This window comes from Dasypus novemcinctus, chromosome 21, assembly GCF_030445035.2.
Source record: "Dasypus novemcinctus isolate mDasNov1 chromosome 21, mDasNov1.1.hap2, whole genome shotgun sequence".
Lineage (NCBI taxonomy): Eukaryota > Metazoa > Chordata > Mammalia > Cingulata > Dasypodidae > Dasypus > Dasypus novemcinctus.
The window spans coordinates 83404064-83421846 of NC_080693.1; the positions used below are offsets into that span (position 1 = coordinate 83404064).

The following is a 17783-nucleotide window of genomic DNA, read 5'->3' on the forward strand; positions in this document are numbered from 1 at the left end:
GGAAATGGGGTGTGTGTATGTGTGTGTTGTGTGCTTTTTGAAAACTTAGATTTTCTTCATTTATTTCAATATTGTTTCATAATTTGATGTGTACCTGTCTTGCACATACTTTAATTGTCATAAAACACACACAACATGAAATCGACCATTTTAGGCATGTGAAAGTGTGTGATTCAGGGGCAGTAAGTACATTCACCATGTTGTGCAACCACTTCCACGTCGCTGCAGAAGGTTTTCATTTCCCCAAACTCAAGACCCGTACCCATTCAGCAGTCCCTCTCCATCCTTCCCCCATTGTGTGCTTCCTTTTTTAAAAAAACGTAGCATGAAGAGCATAAAGGCGAGCTCCAAGAGTCTGGAGTCGAAAGGCCAGCGGCCCTCGAGGTCTAGAGAAAGCACCGCCGTCTTCACCGACACCACCACCAAGGAACGGTGCCGCTGCCATTTATTCTGTACGCTTTACGTGCTGGGCGCTTGGCGTGCTTTGCCTCACGCAGCTCGCACGGCCTTGTGAGGCAGGCACTAGTCTTACTCTCCTTTTTTTTCAGGTGAAAAACTGAAGCCCAGATAGGTGTCCCTGGGACAGCTGGACGTTCCCCTCGGCAGGTCCCTCCCCACAACAGGCCCCTCCTCCAAGTGCAAACGAGGACCCTGTCTTGGGAGACGAGGACGAATAATGAAAGGGAACCTTAGCCGCGCCTGGCCTGGGCCGATGCAGGGCGCAGGGCCACGGCAGGGAGAGCCAGCGGGGGCGGCCGACTCGAGCCTGGCACGGGGAGGCTCGGGGCGGCCTTGCCGTCCCCCGGGCCTCAGCGGGGCATCGTTCCCCGCCCCCCCCCGAGCCCACAGCAAAACGGCAAAGGCCACTCTGGCACTGGATCCACTTCCCATAGCCCAGCTCAGCCCTGAGGGGCCACTGCGACTGGAAGGCACTGCCCAGTGACAGCGTCAGCTCAGAGGAGGTGGATCGATGGGCCACCTGTGCCAACCACTGCCTTCAGGTGATGGGGGATTTTCTTTTTGCTAGCTTTTTTCTTGGTATTTGTTCCAAGCAGTCTCTGGCTCCAAGTCCAGGCACGCGAGACCCAGAGCTCCAAAATGCTCAGTGCCACCGTGCTTCAAAGCTCCAGAACGAGTGATGGCCGGGGACCCATGACCCCGCTGTGCTGGCATGGGGGAGCTAGCCGGTCTCCCTAGATCTTTAGGCCAGGAGCCCCCAGCCCTTCTTTGTTCCTCAGGCAATGCGCAGGAGGGGCATGGAGGCCACGGCGTTGCCCACCCTCAGCCGGGACCCAGACCACAGGGGCCCTTCTCCCCACCCCGTGACCCCACTGGACCCTTCTCCGCGGAGCTGTGTCTGACCTCACCAGTCCCAAATCCTCACCCCTCCCAGAGATGTCCTTTCCAGCGCAAACGAAAGAGGTGGGGCCACGTCTGAGCAACTTCCACCCTCCCCTCCGGCGGCCCCTCGGCTCCAGCCCTGCCCACCGGCCCACCCCCGCTGCACCTGCTGGGATTTTGGTCTTGGAGGAGGGGAGCCAGGTCTGAGTGGGGACAGCCGAGGGCTTTCCCGAGGCACGTGGTGCCCCTTGGGAGCTGCTGGCTCAGCTCGATGCGCCCTGCTAGGGCCGCCTCGAAAACACGATTAGGGCTGAGCAATCACCTTCCGGGATTCACAGGTCTCCGTGCGCGTCATCAGCCGCAGAGCCTTGTGCTGGAAACGGCCTCAAAGTAGAAAATGAACACCCGGCTTCCAGCACCCCGCGTGCCGGGCGGCGTCTGCTGCAGCCAGCCCACGTCGACAGGCGGCTCATTTGCGGATTGTGCCCGTATCGACAGTTGGGTTTATTTAATAATAGATCGCTGCTGTCTTCCCCGGGTTCTGCTCACACCGAGAGTCTTCCCCGAGAAGGAAAACATGATAAATTGTGAATGTGTTTACACTCGCATTCCTGAGGCCTCGAGGCCCGAGGTCACTGTTAAATAATAATGGCAAAAAGAGCTTTGTTCTAGGAGGCGCCCTAAGGGGCGTGGCTAAGCGAGCAGGTCCCTAGACGGGGGCAGAAGCAGCGCGGGCTGAGCCTGCCTCGGGGTGGGCTCCTGCTGGGGGGACCGGCTTCAACAGGCAGATGCGCGGGGGACGGTTTCCCGCACCTGGCCCTTGCTTGGGGGACATTGATTTATAAAAGTAATAAAGCCGAGTGGAGGCGAACGTGAGAGCACTCCCGGCTCGCCCCCTCTCCGCCCGCTGGCTCGGCCTCCTCGTTGGCCCTCCAGGATGTCCTCCCCAGGCCCCCTCTTCCTAGCAACCCCCCCAGACCGCCTTCTCACTTTTCTAGCCCCAGCGGCCCGGACTCTGCCCCCTGGTTACCAGCAACGATCTGTGCGGTTCTGTGCAGGCAGAGCCGACCACCCCCGTCCCCGTCCCCATGCGCCCGCTCAGACCCCCTGCCTGCTTCAGTCGGTGACACTGGAGGGGACACGGGGCCTCTGCCTCAGAACCTCTGGGCATCTCGCTTCCCCCCCACCCCGGGTCCGCCCATTCGCCCCCGCGCCGGGCACGCCTTCTGCACCTGTCCGCTCTCACCACGCACGGGCCCAGTTGGTTGGGGAACCCCCTTTCTCCCCCAGACACTGTGCAGCTGCTTAGCAACCCCAGGCCCAGAGACCCGGCAGCCCGGGTGCAGCTCTGCTCACCACCAGTGGGTCTGCTGCCCGTGAATCTGACCCCACTGGACGCCTCGGTGGCTGTCCACAGCGTGGGGAGCTTCAGGCGACTTGGAGCCTGTGCCGAGCCCCTTCTCACCCAGCCTCCCTTAGCTGCCCCAACCCAGCTCTGCCCCAAGGTGCAGGAGAGCCCCGTGTCTCCCCGGTATGCTCGTTCGTGCTTCCAGATCTTTCCTCCTCCTGCTTGACAAGACCCACCCCTGACTCCACCTGCAAAGTCTCACTCAACTGACTCCTCGCTGGCTCCAGTCAGCCTTCACCTGCCTTGGTCTCTCTGCAGATCGTGAGCCTGCTGACGGGGGCACTTGCTCCTCGCAGGAGCTGCTCCCTTGAGCTGGCGCCGCAGCCCTGGCCTTCCTTCCCTGCTCCGGCCTGTCCTTTTCCTTTCCTTTGGCAGGGGCATCCTCTCCTAGTTGGCGCCTGTGGGTGCCGTCCTGGGCTCCCTTCTCTTCGCCCACTTTGCTTCCCCCATGCCACTCCAAGAAAGCTCTGTTTCCACCACCTTCTAGATGTCCACACGGCTCAACCCCCACCTCCGGCCGAGGACCACGGTGACAACTCCAACTCCAACCTCCCACCTGGACCCGGCGGCGACTCCCAGCCCATTACCTGGACCTTGAAGGCTCCCACATGGCCCTGCACCCACTCAGCTGCTTCCCATCCGCTCTCCCCCCAACTGCCAGGGTCATACTTTCCAATCTGATCATGCTTCCCTGCTCCCCGCACCCTCCGTTGTTTCTCCCCAGCTTCTCCCACTCCTTTGTCGCTCGTGTAAAACCCTTCTCAAGCTTCCGGTGGCTCGTAATCCACCTGCCCTACCTGCCCACCCAGCCTGGCCCCTGCCTCCCTCGGCCGCCTCGTCCTGGCAGCCGTGCGCCCCTTTCCGGTTTCCTGCCTGAGCCCTGCTCCCTCAGCCAGAGTCACCCTGCAGCTAGCCCTCCTGCTGGCTGAGCTCTCCCCACCCTCAGCCAGCACGGCCCGGGCCTCCTCCCTGGCCTAGAGCACCCAGGTCCCTGGGAGGGGGTCTCCCGGAGTTCCGCCCCCATGGCACTTGGGTGAGTCTTGGACCCATGATTCCGGCCCATCTAGACTCCAGGCCTCCAGGAGCAGTGACCCCACCGTTTTGTCCCCCCTGGCACCCCCAGCAGCACTCAGCACGTGGTGGGGGTGCTGCAAACGTACCCCTGGGCAGCATTCCCAGCCCTCCCGTGGTGGCTTCCCTCCTCCTCTCTCGGCCTTCAACGCCTGGTCCCTGCTGCTAAGAGGAGGTGAACGGCCCGGGTGGGGCTGTCACCCCCACGTCCTCCTTGGGATGCACACCCCACCTCCGTTTCTCCTCGGGCTAGCCTGCTCTACTGGGTAAACTGAGACATGAGTGAACGGGGCTTCCCGGCCCACCTCGTAGCTTCAGCTGAACGCTGCCCCCTTCTCATCACTGAACGCTCCCAGAAATCCCCTTCCCCATGCGGCACTTGTCCCAGGTCCTCCCCAGATTCCTCAATCTTTCCCCAAATAGCGCCCCCGCCCTGCTAGCCCAAATCGGACCATCATCGTATGGGTTAAATTGTGCCCCCCCAAGAAAAGGATATCCTGAGGTCCTAATCCCCAGCACCTTGGGGTTGTTTGCAAACAGCGTTGTTACCGATGGAACTAGGCCAGTGAGCACGAGGCCAGGTGAGGAGCCCAGCCTGAGCACACCCTTATAAGAAGAGGAGAATTAGGTGCACAGAGAGCCCGGGTGGGGCTATGCGATGGCGGGGAAGTGGGTCCTGGAGCCCCAGAGTCACCCCAGAAGACAGGAGAGGCCAGGAAGGAGAGGCCCCCGCAGCTCTCGGGCCTCTGGCCTCCAGAACCGTGCGCTCTGGACGTTTCTGCTGCTTTAAGCCTCAGGTGGGGGCTTTGCTACCGTCGCCCAGGAGACTCAGACGCTTGCCAGCAGCAGGCTCCTGGCACCCCCACATCGTGCCACCCCCCTCGTTCCAGTTAGGGACTCTGCTCAGCTCCTTGATTCCAGAAATGGCCTCTTCTCGGGTCACCTTGGAGTAGAAAATTCAGATGTCCGCAGGAAGCCGTAACCCAGCGCCTCCAGCCCCAGCAGACTGAGGCGTCGCCCGGGCTCTCCGTGTGTGGGGGGATGGGCTGCGACCGCAACCCCCCCACCCCAAGGAGCAAGACAGGCGGGACCTGTGGCCGGCAGAGGAGCAGACCCCCAAGATGCCCACGGCCCAGTCTCCGGAACCCGAGGCTATGTGGCCTAGAGGGCAAGGAGGAACGGAGGGAGCAGGTGGAAGGAGGGTGGCTAAGGGGCCGACCTTCCGTGCATTGCCTCAGGGGGCCCATGTGAAGACGAGGGTCCTCACAAGCGGAAGGCGGGGGCAGGGGAGTCAGAGCCCCCGAGGCGGCCGTGTGAGGGTGAGGGAGGGGCTCCAGGTGCCGGGAAGGCAAGGAAACTCCTCCCCCCACCCCCACACCTGCCTCTGGGAAGAAACGGGGGTCTTTCCATCACCTTGACTTTAGCCCGGTGGGGCCCGTCTCAGACCTCCACTTCCAAAACTGTGTGTCATGTTTTAAGCCGCTGAGTTTGTAGCAATTTGTTATAGCAGCGCGAGGAGACTTGTACATGCCCCTTAGGGGGAGGACCCTGGGGCTGCCAACCCTGGCTCTGCCCACCACTCTGCCGACGGGTGTGCAAGCAAAGCAGCTGCTTTTGCTTATTTGTCCCCCCCTCCCCTATCCTCCCCTCCTCTCTGCCTGCTGTCTCTCCCTCTCTCCCTTCTCCTTATCTCCTTCCTTCTCCCCTTCCGGCTTCTCTCGCTCTGTCCCTCCCTCCCTCCCCTCCTTCCTTGCCTCTTTCTCCCTCCCTCCTGCCTTCTTTCCTTCTTTTCTTCCTTCCTCCACCCTCCGTCCCCTCGTCTCCTGGTATTTTAAGCCTATGGAGTTCTTGCATCCATGCCCTCAAGGGCAGTGAAAGGCCAGCAGGGGTGGGGTCACAGAGAGAACGGGGAGACCTCACGTCCTTGCAAACTCCACCCCTCCCTCCTCAGGGCTCGGGCTGGGAGCCCGAGGATTCTCTACACCAAGTGGGCCCCTGCAGGAACTGGCCGTGGGAGGCACCTCCTGCTCTCCCCACCTGGGGGAGCCCACCTGGGCCTCTCCCCACCGCCTGGCCTCTCTCAGAGTGGGAGGTGCAGCAGAGTCTCCCTCGGAGCCACCTCTGCTGCTCCAGCCGCCTGCCGGCCTGTGGGAAGGGAGCGAGGAAAAGCGAAGGACGGAGGCTTGAGGAGCCGTGCAGCGCCTCCCCCAGCCCACGGAGCTCCGGGGGCAACGGACGCATCTCAGAGGGGCCCATCCCCGTCACCCCGGCAGAGCACAGCTAAGGCCTCCTAAGAGGGGTTCAAGTCAGACTGAGCCAACTCTACCCCCTCCATTCAATACCCCCCCAAAGTGAGGGGAGGACTCAGATTAATTTAACTCTTAATTACATTCATTTAACGAGATTATCCAGCTGAGGTTAAAAAAAAATCTGCCTCCTCCCCCAGATGAAGAAAGCCCTCTCTTTATCTATTTATATCCAGTATATACATAACAGGCGAGCATACGTCTTTATGGACCATTAAAGATTTAATGTTTAATTTACGGCCACTCTCTCCGGCGGGATATCCAGGCACAATGTCAACATTTTTAATTAAATGAATTTTTTTTTTTTTTTTTAGTATCACAAGGAAAGAGATATTTTAAAAGCTACATCTGAACCTGTCGGCAGCAGCCCCGAGTTGCTTCTCTGGAAGGCGCCTCTGGTTAGAGAGGGCGCTTGAGGAAGGGGGTGTCCTCGCCAGCCAGAGGCCTGCTGATGCAAAGGACACGGACTCTCTTGGCTTTTATAAAGGGTATTTATCTGGGGTAGAAGCTTAGATTGACAAGGCTCTAAAGAGTTCAAACTCAAGGTACCGTAAGAGGTCCTTTCTCACCCAAAGTCATTGGCCTCGTGTTGACACAAGAAGGCGGGCGACGCCGCGAGGGTTCAGCCTCCCTCTTCCTCCTAAGGCTCCGTGGTCCCAGCTTCTGCTCTCAGCTGTGGGCTGGCATAAGGCTCATCTCTCTCCCCCGGGCTCGTTTCTTTCTGGGCTCGGCTGCTCTGGTCGCTTCACAAGGTCACCTGTGGACTATCAAGCTTCTCTCTTCTCGGGGCCTCTGCCGGGCCTCATGGCCGTCTCTTCCTCTGTGTTCTTCTCTGTGTATCTACTTCCACATGAGAGTCGGTTTTATCAGCCACCAAGGGGCAGGGACTCAACGCTGAGTTGCACTCTAATGATATAATTGAATCAAAGCCCTAATCTTAACATAATTTAATCAGACATCTCAGCTGAAACTAATACTATCAAAGGATCATCACACCCAGAGGAACAGACTGGTTTGCAAAACAATCTATGTCTTTTTTTGAATTCATAAATAATATCAAACCGCCACGGGGGACGTGTCTGGGTTTCCAAAGCGTGAGCCCAGGGACTTCGCCTTCAGCAGGGGCTTAGTCCCTGCAGAAGCACAGCTGGGTGGCAGAGCGCTGGGGCATCAGCCGCTGTTTGCTGGGTGCCTGTGTGCCTCTCGCATTCTCCCATTGGTGGTCTTTGGACCCCGGGGTATATTATCCCCCCTGAGGCTGAGCATCCTGCCCGGGTCACAGTCAGTAAAAGGACGAGGTGCACATGGGGGCATCATGTTAGATGCCCAACCCATGCTCCTTCCCCTTCTCAGCTGGTCAGCTGGTCAGCTGAGAATGGGTGCGGGAAGGCGCCTTCTCTGTGACACCCACTGGGACCTCTTCTGAGTCATCCATGATTCAAGGAAGTCACCTGACGTCCTGGTCCTGGGCCAGAGCCATGCACTGAGGGCCAGGGAGGTAAGCTCAATGCCACATCCGACACCCCAGACACAGTGCAACCCCAGGAAACACTGGCCAGGGGTTGAAGCTCAGATAAAAGGAGGGTGACTTTCTTTTTTTTTAAGATTTTTAAAAATTTATTTCTCTCCCATTCCCCCCGGTTCTGCTCTCTGTGTCCATTTGCTGTGTGTTCTTCTGTGCCCACTTGCTTTCTTGTCAGCGGCAACAGGAATCTGTGTCTCAAAAAGATGCATCATCTTGTGTCAGCTCTCAGTGTGTGTGGCGCCATTCTTGGGCGGGCTGCACCTTTCTCGTGCAGGGCGGCTCTCCTTGCAGGGAGCACTCCTTGCGCACAGGGTACCCCTATGCGGGGGACACCCCTACGTGGCACGGCACTCCTTGCGCGCATCAGCACTACGCATGGGCCAGCTCATCATACGGGTCAGGAGGCTCTGGGTACCGAACCCTGGACCTCCTATATGGTAGGTGGACGCTCTATCATTTGAGCCACATCTGCTTCCCGGTGACTTTCTCAAAGGTCCTCAGATGTTCTGGAGGAGGCCAGCTGCCATCTAGCTCTGTCCCCTCCTGGCTCACAACCCTACTCCTTGGAGGCTTCAGGCGAGGAGTTTTCCTCCCCAGATGTCCTCCACCTTAGCAGGGTCCCACCTCCCTGGACACATGGCCCTGGGCCCTGCCTCACACTGCCTGGCTGGACTCAAACACGCTGACCTTGGGAAGACTCTGGGTCACTGTGCCCACATCTGACTCCGTCCATGGGACATGAGCATAGAGAGGGAGCGTTGGGAAGGTGAGCCCCAAAGCTCCAGCCAGTGGCCAGGGCTCACCGTCAGGATTCTCCACCTGCTGGGCAGAGGGCCCACAGCCCTGGCTGGCTTGCCATCCCCAGGGGCCACTTCTGAACCGTGCTGTGTCGGTCCAGGCTCTGGGCAAAGATGGACCAGTCATGTTTGTGCAAAGCCAGCTCTCCCTGGCCGGCCCTTCTGGTGACAGGGTGACTGTTTGGCTGGGCCTGAGAGCAGCCCCAGAAGGCTTTGCAGGATGGACTGCCAAGGGCACAGCCACTCTGGGTCTCACTGTGGACTGGAATTTCTGATGATGCGGCTTGTAGGCGGGCATGGCCGACGGCGCCAGGTATCCCCAGCCCTGCTCCAGCCCGGGTAGGGCTGGACAGGATCCTCTGCCCTGGGCAGACAGGAAGCCAGGGCTGGAGATGGACGGCCATCATGGGAGACCAGAGCAGACCTCGCTGACCCCCCGCCCCCAGTGCTGAAGCTGCTTGACCCATCCCTCCTCAGCTGTCCCTTGCCAGGTCCCATCCCAGCCCTCACCTCTCCCAGCCAGCTTGCTCCTGTCCCCAGGACAGGAAATGGGCAGCCGGATGGCTGTGTGGTCATGGGTGCATGGGTGTTGGGGGCACGCCAAGGTGCACAGAGCAACTCAAGGGGCTGGTGTTGTCCCAGACCCAAGGCGAGGGGGGGATCCAGCCCAGTGACGAGGCACCAATGCCACTGCTGGGGACACCTGGACATCTGGCATCTGTCCTGCTCTTCGGGGCCAAAGGTGGCAGCTCAGAGGGGCTCAGCCCACTTGCGCCTCCATCCTTCACCCTTTCTCACCGCAGAGCCCCACCATCTGCACTCAGGCAGGTGAACTTGAACCCAGGTGGAGATGAGAGGCCGCCAGAAGCCAAGGCCGGCAGAAACCAAGGCCAGCAGAAGCCAGCGCCCTTGGCTGGGGTGCTCCACCTTCCCTAGTGGTGCCCAGCTCCTTGGGCAGACTTGGGAAGACGCTGAGTCAGCACCCCACCGCGGGCTGGGGGGGAGGCAGCAGGTCCACAGCTGCCACTTGGCTGGGCCGCCTGGGCCGCTGTCCACCTGGGGGCACTGGGAGAAGCAGGAGCTCCGCAGCTTCGAGGGGGGCCCTGGGTTTCCCATCCTCCCCATCCCGCAGCCCCTCCCCAGAGAGGACCCGACTGGGAGGGCTTCAGGGCAGCACCCACACCCAGCCCCACCGCTTTATCTTGCACTCTGCACCGGGCTCCTGGGTCCTCTCCTCGCGGGAGCCAAGGGCGAGCCTAGCCTTGCCCCGGGATCCGCGGCCCTGCCACCCTCCTAGCTCCAGGCCACCATGCCCCAGGAGCCGCCACCTGCCATGGTGCCAGTGGAGAGGGGTGCCCCAGGCTCCCAGGACGCCTTTAACCCCTTCCCAGCTCCAGGGGAGGCTCCCCGCTCCCCACCTCCCCCCACACTCATTCACCGTTGAGGTCGAGACTTTTTGTTCCCTCTTAGCCCTGCTCTTTCCTGCAGGGGAGGCATGCGAGCGCGTCCCTGGGGCTTCTATTCCCATAAACCGACCCTTCATTTCTCATGTGAATCTGCTTTAATTACAAAGCTAAATAACGAGAAGGAAATATTAAAATTGAAAAAAAAAATCCCTACACGAAGCAAGTTTGCTTGTGCCGGCCACGGGCTCTGAGAGCCAAGGAGCAGAGGGAGGATGGCACCGTGCCACTCTCTAAAAGCCTGAGTGTCACTAAATCAATAATTCATTTACTTTAATGAGATAAGTACTTTGAAAACTAATTGCAAACCTGCTCCATTTACTCCGACCCGTTATAGCCCTTAATGTAAATCGCGGAACCATTGCTGTGGGAAGGAGCTCTTTAGATGGAAGACACTGTATCAGCTCCCCCCTTCTCAGAAAGAGAAAGAAGGTCTCAACCCAGGTGGAGAAATCGGCAGACAATCCAGCCCTGCAGCGAGGGGTGGGAAGCCCCTGCTCTGCCACACCTCGAGCACGGATCCACGGCACTGGGGAAAACTCCTGACAGCCTGGAACGCAGCCACACGCGCCAGCCATCCACGCCAGGGGAGGCTGCCCTCTGGAGCATCTGTTGACCTCACACCCCAGCTGGCGGGGGCTCCAGACAGCGTCTTCCCAAAGCCCCTAGCCTCCGTTTCAGGGAAACCTGTGTGGGGACGAGCCATTGGAAAGGGAAATCTCCAGTTCACAATCTACAGGCTCGGCCAGTGAAAGCCCTGAGGCTTCCACGTGTTTCAGCACCTTCCTGCACACCCAGAGGCATGGTCAGAAAGAAGCTCCGGGTCGCAGCTGCTCTGGGGACCCGGCCACCTCATGGCCGAGGGTGCAGCCAGGGCTGAGCTGGGTGCACAATGAGCAGAAGCCCAGAGTGAAACCTCTACTGGGGAGGTGGCCAAAGAGCTGCAGAGCTGGTCAGGAAAGGGTACCCGAGTCCTTCTCAGTGGCCTTCATGCTGTTTTTTGGCAAAGAAAAGCAACAATGGCACATTTTTATAGCTTCTTATCTTGGGGGAGTCCCAACACATTCTGTCTTCTTTCTCTATTCTGGCCTTCCTGGAACTAGATATCAATTCCTAAACGTAAGGCAATATCGTTGGCTTATTGAAGTTCTCAGGAAGAGGGCAGACAGTAGGGATCAAGTCTCTAGACATCTTGGAGAATGTAGAAGGACCTACTTTTGGTTTGTTGCTGGGGTGTCTGGGGTCTGGTCTGAGTCTCTTGCATTGAATAACTCAGATCAGCAAAGCTGGCTTTCAGAGCTGACCAGGTACAGGGAGTGCTGCACTTTTAGGCAAAGTCAAAGCACTGAGAGCAGCCTCCAATGACACAGACCCAGTGGGGAAGTATTTGAAGCTATGCCTGAGGCTTCCCCCACCCCTACCCCTCCTACACCACAGCCGAAGGCAAGAGGAGAGGAGAAATCTTCACCCACTCAAAATCCAGGTGCATAGCTACAGACCAGGCTTGAGGTTGCTGCTTTACCGTTTAGCAGGTACTGAACCCCAAGAAGGGGTTAGGCTGGCCCATGCTTGCTTGGGTCACTGTCTAAACAGACAAACATGCTTTTCCCAGGCTGGGACAGAGCGAGGGGCACTAATGATATTCCCAGCTCAGCTCCAGGGCAGATTAAAGGGACCTTTGAGCCTCAGGGCCAAAGGGGAGAAGGGTGGGAACTTGGCAAGGCTCTTCTCAGTTGTACCCTTTGGGAGGACAGGGTGTGGCTTCCCAGGGCTGTGGCAGAGGCCACGTGGCTTCCCCTGGCCAGGTAAGGCTCACCCCTGGGTCAGAATCCCACCTGCTCCCTCCCCCACTCACTGGCATGCCTGCTGGTTGCACAGAGGGGCTTCAGACTGTTACTGGGTTTAGGACGTTCCTGTGGTCCACAGGGATGGAGTCTTGAACATGGCCAGGCTACCACAATCTACCTGCTGGAGTGCGGCAGGGGGGGCTACCGCTCAATGCCATATTTATATACTGTCCCAGCAAGCTGTGCCCAAGGGCTGCTGAGTCCTCCGTGCCTGCTTGAGCGAAGGTTGCTCTTTTCAAGCCACTGCAGTTGGTTTTGCAGAGTCGCTCATTATTTGCAGTTCTAGCTCCAAGTCATTGCTCAAAATCAGAGATGTCAAAATCCTCTTTCCCTTGTACATTCTGCACATCAGGCTGAACCGCCTGTAGGAGTGAGAGTTACGGAGGTGGTGTGTGCCAAATGCAATTTTTCTGTAGGTGCCCTTTTTCCCGATAGCCTGAGCAACCCGGCTGGCACGGCCTGAGCACCCATGGACTCAACTTCAGGGGTTCTGCCCTCCATGACGGGAGGGGGTGCAGAAGGGGTCACAGCGTTGGTCCCAAGGGGAGCCTGCCCTCCGGTGGAACCTGCAAGCCTGCAGTGAGATGATGTGTTTGGGGCACCCACCCCGGGAAGTGCCACAGGCACCGCCTGGATTAGGGGGGTGAGGGGAAAAGGTGGCTGCGGGAGGAAGGGGCACCATGGAGGGTCAATACCTGGAAAGGGCGTCTCCCACTTCACAGAGAAGCAGCCAAGTTGCAAATCAGCCTCACCTAGGGGGCTCTGCAGGAGCGGGGAAAGGGAGGGAAAAGGAGCCTTTGGGGGGCCATGGAGAGAGATGGCCTTGGGGCCTGGAAGCCTCCGCAGGTGTGACACAGGAGCTGGGAGGGGGCTCAGCGCCAGCTGCCTTCTTCCAGGGACACAGGAGAAGAGACACAGTTCCCTTGGCCAAAGGCAGGTGCCCATGTGGCCATCCTGAGCTCCCTGAGAGCGAGGAGAGGCAGGGACAGGGCTTGGCCGGTGGGCCCAGCGGCTGCTCCACCTGCCTGACGTGGGTCCCTTTCAGAGAGCCACCTGGACCCTTGATGGCCTGCTCTGAAGCTCCCCACACATCAATCTGGGTCCTCCAGGTGCAGGTGCCCAGGCCAGGGTTAAAGGTCAATGGGCAGGCAACCACCTTCCAAGCTGGGCAGTGTTGGGGCCTCCCCCAGGGCCACGGCCAGTGGCTGCCAGCTGCGAGGAGCTCGTTAGCAGGAGGAAGGCCGCCAGCCGTGCAGGTCACCGCGCTGGAGGGGGTGGGGAGCCGGCGGGAACTTTCTTCACCGCCATTCTTTGGCTGAATAGGGGGAGTTGGAGGTGGGAGTCTCGTGTAAGTAGGTGAGATGGTCCCACCCCATCCCTGGCCCGGCCAACACCCTGAAAGTCCCCGGCCTGAGAGAGGAGCCGCCCCTGCGGAGCTCCAGAGCAGGGACCGGGAGGAAGGGGGGCACCCAGGCTCTCTGCCCATGGGACAGGCTGGAGCAAGCACTTTGCTGGGGTGCTGCCTGCACAACGGGGTGCATAGCAGTCCGCGGGCTGGGCTGCACAGCGGCGCCGACTGCATCACGCTCCGAGCGAAGCACGCTGCCACGTCACCTGAGTCCACGGCGGGGTGTGAAGCCAGGCAGGGGGCTCGGGGTCCTGGAGCCTGACCCCTTCCCACCATCTTGCCCAAAGGCCGGGAGCAGGTGGAGCTTCTGCAAAGAGCCGAGCATTCCATAGTGACCCCCCCACCCCAAACACACCCTGGGCCTAAACCGTCCAGGGCCTGCAGGGGTGGAGCTGGGACGAGAACTGCCCCGGTCAGGCAGGGGCTCTCGGGTGAGGCTGCCCCAAAGCCATCCCCAGGGTGCTGGTTCCTGGCTCCCCACCCCTGCAGCAGATCCAGGCCAGGTACCATGAGCCTGGCACCCCCAACAGAGCCCCAGATGGGCTCTGTCCCCTCCCCCCCCGCCCTTTGGAATTGGGATCTCTGGGCAGGAAAAGTTTGCAAGACAAGGACCCCCCAGGAGAGTTGCCATTTGCCCACAGTGGGGACAAAAGCTGATCTGGAGATGGCCTGGGCCTGGGCTGTCCCCAAGAGTGTGGGGATATGGCCGCAGGGCATCTGATGGCCCTGACTTGGGGGGCATCTCACTGCCCAGGAGGCCAGTGTCCCGGGGTCCTCTGCCCAGAGAGGCGTGGCCACACCGGGACCAGAGCTGGGGATGCGGGAGCTACTGGGGGCGCCTGCAGGTGGGTGGAGGGACCCCACTGGGATGCCTGGCCCAGAGGGAAAGTGGACGCCAGGAGGGATTTCAGCATGCATCACGGATTCCTGCCTAGAAAAGCTCCCAGCTCCTCTCCGCCTCCAGCTCCCCACCCCAGCGGTCTGTCCGGCCCCGCCCACCCCTGGACCCACGGCCTCCCCCTCCCACCTTCTCTGCACCGACCTGGGGTCTCTACACCGGCTCTGGTACCACCTCTCACCTCCACTAACATCTCCACCTTTGCCCTTGCCTGCCCCCATCCCCACCCCTGGCTCTCAGCCCACCTCCGACGTAGCCATCGACTTCACTGGCTGCTGTCTCCCCCACTAGGACTTGAGCGCCCGAGAGATTTTTGTCTCTTTTGTCCACTGATGCCATCTCTTAACCCAGGACGGGTCCAGCCCAGAGGGTGAGTGCAGGAACAGGCTGGGCACTGCGGGAAGGACTGCACGCAACGCTGCTGCTTTTCCTTCTTTTTCTCTCCCAAGATCTGCTTTTCTAGGGTAGAAGGTGGTGATATCTCGGGTAGAAGGTGGTGACATCAAGGGCAGACAGCAAAGTGGGGACAGGTCAGGGGCCAGGAGGACAGACAGAGTCTGTTGTCAGACTCCACAGTCTCCCCCACCCCCGCCCCGTGCTTTCCGAGCTGCGAGGTGTGCACGTCCCCTGTGGATTGTCTTAAAATGCAGATTCTTGGGGGCGGGGGGAGAGGGGGTAAAGCCCCCCCACTCTGAATAGGTGCTCAAGTAGATGCTGGTACCCAAGCAGGTAGAGAGCAGATTTCTATTGTATCCCATTCCCTCAAGCAGGTGGAGAGCAGATTTCTATTGTATTCCATTCCATTCCATTCCATTCCATTCCATTCCATTCCATTCCATTCCATTCCATTCCATTCCATTCCATTCCATTCCATTCCATTCCATTCCATTCCATTCCATTCCATTCCCACCCCAGCCTGGGAGTGAAACTGGGGCAGCCCCCTATTCACAGAGGAATGTGGGTGAGGGTAGTGAATTAACGGTCCGCCCTCCCCAGCAAGGGGACTCGAGGTGGACCCCTCCTCCCTGCCCTGGGGGCCTCCTGCCGCAGGGTCTCGCCCAGGTGGAGCGGGAGGCGCTGTGGGTTGAGCTTGCCGGGGCGGGGGAGGAGAACCGTGTGGGAACCTGTGACGTTTGCCGGCCCCTGCCTGCTGCGCGCTGACCCGACTCACCGCTTTGGAGCTGCTGCTCAGGCCGGGGCTTTCGAGACCTCGCCGTGAGTTCCAAGCCCCACTTGCGGCAGCTCTGAGCCTTGGCCTGAGGCCACGGGTGTCACCCACGTGGCACGATGTCCGCCGGGGCCCCAGGACTGCAGCGGGCAGTCAGGGAGGAAGAGGGTGACGGGGCTGGCCGGGGCCTCATCCACGCTGGGGTCGACGGGAGCCAGGGCGGAGGTGCCCACCCAGACTTGCCCCCCGGTCATGCCCCCTTTTGCCCAGCTAGCTGGGACCTGCCTGTCTCCCCACAAAGTCCACCTTGTCCGCTCGCCTCTGGAGAAAAACCAGAGGGCGGATGGCTGTCAGCCACTCAGGGGAGGTTGGTAAGGATCCAAAAACGGGGCGGTGCTGCCGCCGTTCGCAGGGCATGGCCCTCGGTCCCTGCTCTGCTCCCGGGCAGTGGGGCTGGAGGGGGCCATGGGCCTCCCCAGGGCCCCTGCCTGGACCTGTCGGGGGAGTGGCCCATGGGCAGGTCCACGCTGGGGTTTTGTCCCTGCCCTGTGGTCCCCGCACAAGGCTGGCATCTGTACCCACAGGGGGCAAGGCGGCCAGGCCTGGGCAGGTCTGATCAAATCACCTTTTCCCGCTGGACGGGCCAGTCCCTCCCTGTGGGGCAGGGTGCTTTTCACTCCTCGGCCTCGAAGCAGCGGCTCGGGCATCCTCTCCTTCTCGGAGACCTGGCTGCAAGAGCCCTGGGCCCCGAAGAACGTGTCCTGGCCTCTTCTGGAGTGTGGAGCTGTCAGCTCAGGTCTGTCCCACGCCCAGGGCTGAGGAGCTGTCCCAGAGGCCCTAGGACCCCGAGAAGCGACCCCCACCGCTCCGACCCCCATGGAGGCTGTGCTGCGCGCTTCCTGCCAGCCTTACGCCACAAACCTTCAGAAGGTGTAGAGCTCTGGGAACGGGCAAGCTGGAGGGAGAACGCGGCAGGGGTGAACTTCTTCATTTCTTTCCTTTTTCCCTCTCCCGGCCCCGCAGTTTGGAAGGTGGCCAGTATTTTAAGGAGCAATCCAAGAGAATGTTGGTATTTTATGGGCGCTTTGTAAGTTCTGTAGGACTCTAGATGTAGGTTATTTATTCTGACCATGGAAAGGTGCGCAGGCTTCCTGCTGACACCCGTGACTTCGTGTCCTGGTTCTGTTTGGACCTGTCAAGGCAGGGCCCGCGGCTTGGCCAAAGGAAGCTACACCTCTCGGCTGCAGCAGCTGCGGGAGCAGGAGCTTGGAGAGGAGGAGGAGCCCGCGGCCGCTCGGATCCTCCACGAGCAGCCCCGTCCTGCTCCTGGAGTGGCCAGGTGAGACTCACCTGGAAGGCAGGCCAGCCACACCCCCCCTGCCCGGAACCCAAGCTCCGTGAGCTCTGGGACCTTGCCTGATGCTGCCCGAGCCCCCGCCCAGGCCGGAGCCTGGCGCAGTGGCAGCCACGTGGTACCCAGGCTCTGGTCAGGCTGGCTGCTCCCCGCCTCCTTCCTGCCCCCCCCCCCCCGCCTCCCCCGGCTTGGTTTCTGGGCTCTGGACAAAGGTGGATGCAGGCTATGATTCCTCGAGTTAGGAGATAGGTTCACCCTGAGGTCTGACCCTGCGCTTCTCCTGGCCGCTGCCCCGGAGGAGGGCAGGACGAACTCAGGCTGTCACCACTGCCCTGTGGGACCTCAGTCCAGAAGGCGGCCTTGTGACAATTCCTAGAGTAAGGGAAGCGCGGCTAGAGAGTGGCCCAGGCAGCAGCGCTTAGAGCCGCCCTGTGGCCACCTGCTCGGCCAGGACCGCCGCTCGGCGCTGGGACATCCGGCCGGGCAACGCCAACAGAACGCAGGAGACGAACTGTTCCGGCAAACACACCCCTCTCCCGCCCGTGGAAATGCTTCAAATGCAACCGCCCTCCCCGCGCTGGCTCTCACGTTTTCAAACTCAATGGCCATTTCCTTCCCGCAGCGGACCCTGGGGCCACAATTGCCCGCTGTCTGTGGGCGCATCTGGGGTCAGCTGGCCACCAGCATGCCCGCGGCCTCTCGCTGGATGAGGCTTTACCACGCAGCCAGCCTCTGTCCTCTCTCCAGCTTCCCCTTCCGCAAGAGTCTCTCGTGAAGGCCTCATCAAAAGCTTTTTGAAAACTCGGGTAAATGAAGTCCACTGGGTTGTGCCATTTTATTCACTTTTTAGAGCCCTCGGATGAGTTAGGCAGCCCAATTTCCCTTTAGATACTGGGAGCCATTTGACCTCATTACCTCCGGGCCTGCAGGTCTGTAATTTCCAGCGCCTCCCGGGCTGTTAGCTGCTCTCCCATCTCCAGGGAGGGCTTAGTTTCCGAATCCCCGTCAAGATCACTGCTATTTTATACTTTCTAATTCCATTAGGTGAGCCCTCTCCTGTTCTGGAGATTTACTTGGCTGGAGTTTCTCAGGCAGCTTCCCAAGCGCCCACGGGCTGGGCAAGGACGCCGACCCTGGGAAGAGCTCATCCCCCGTCTCCTGCCACTGGGGTGCCAGATAACCTGGGACAGGTGATTC

General features: G+C 60.1%; 1 protein-coding gene across 1 annotated transcript in view; it reads right to left on the reverse strand.

Moving 5' to 3' along the window:
- RBFOX3 (RNA binding fox-1 homolog 3) overlaps positions 1 to 17783 on the reverse strand; it is a 189253-nt gene that overhangs the window by 131535 nt on the left and 39935 nt on the right.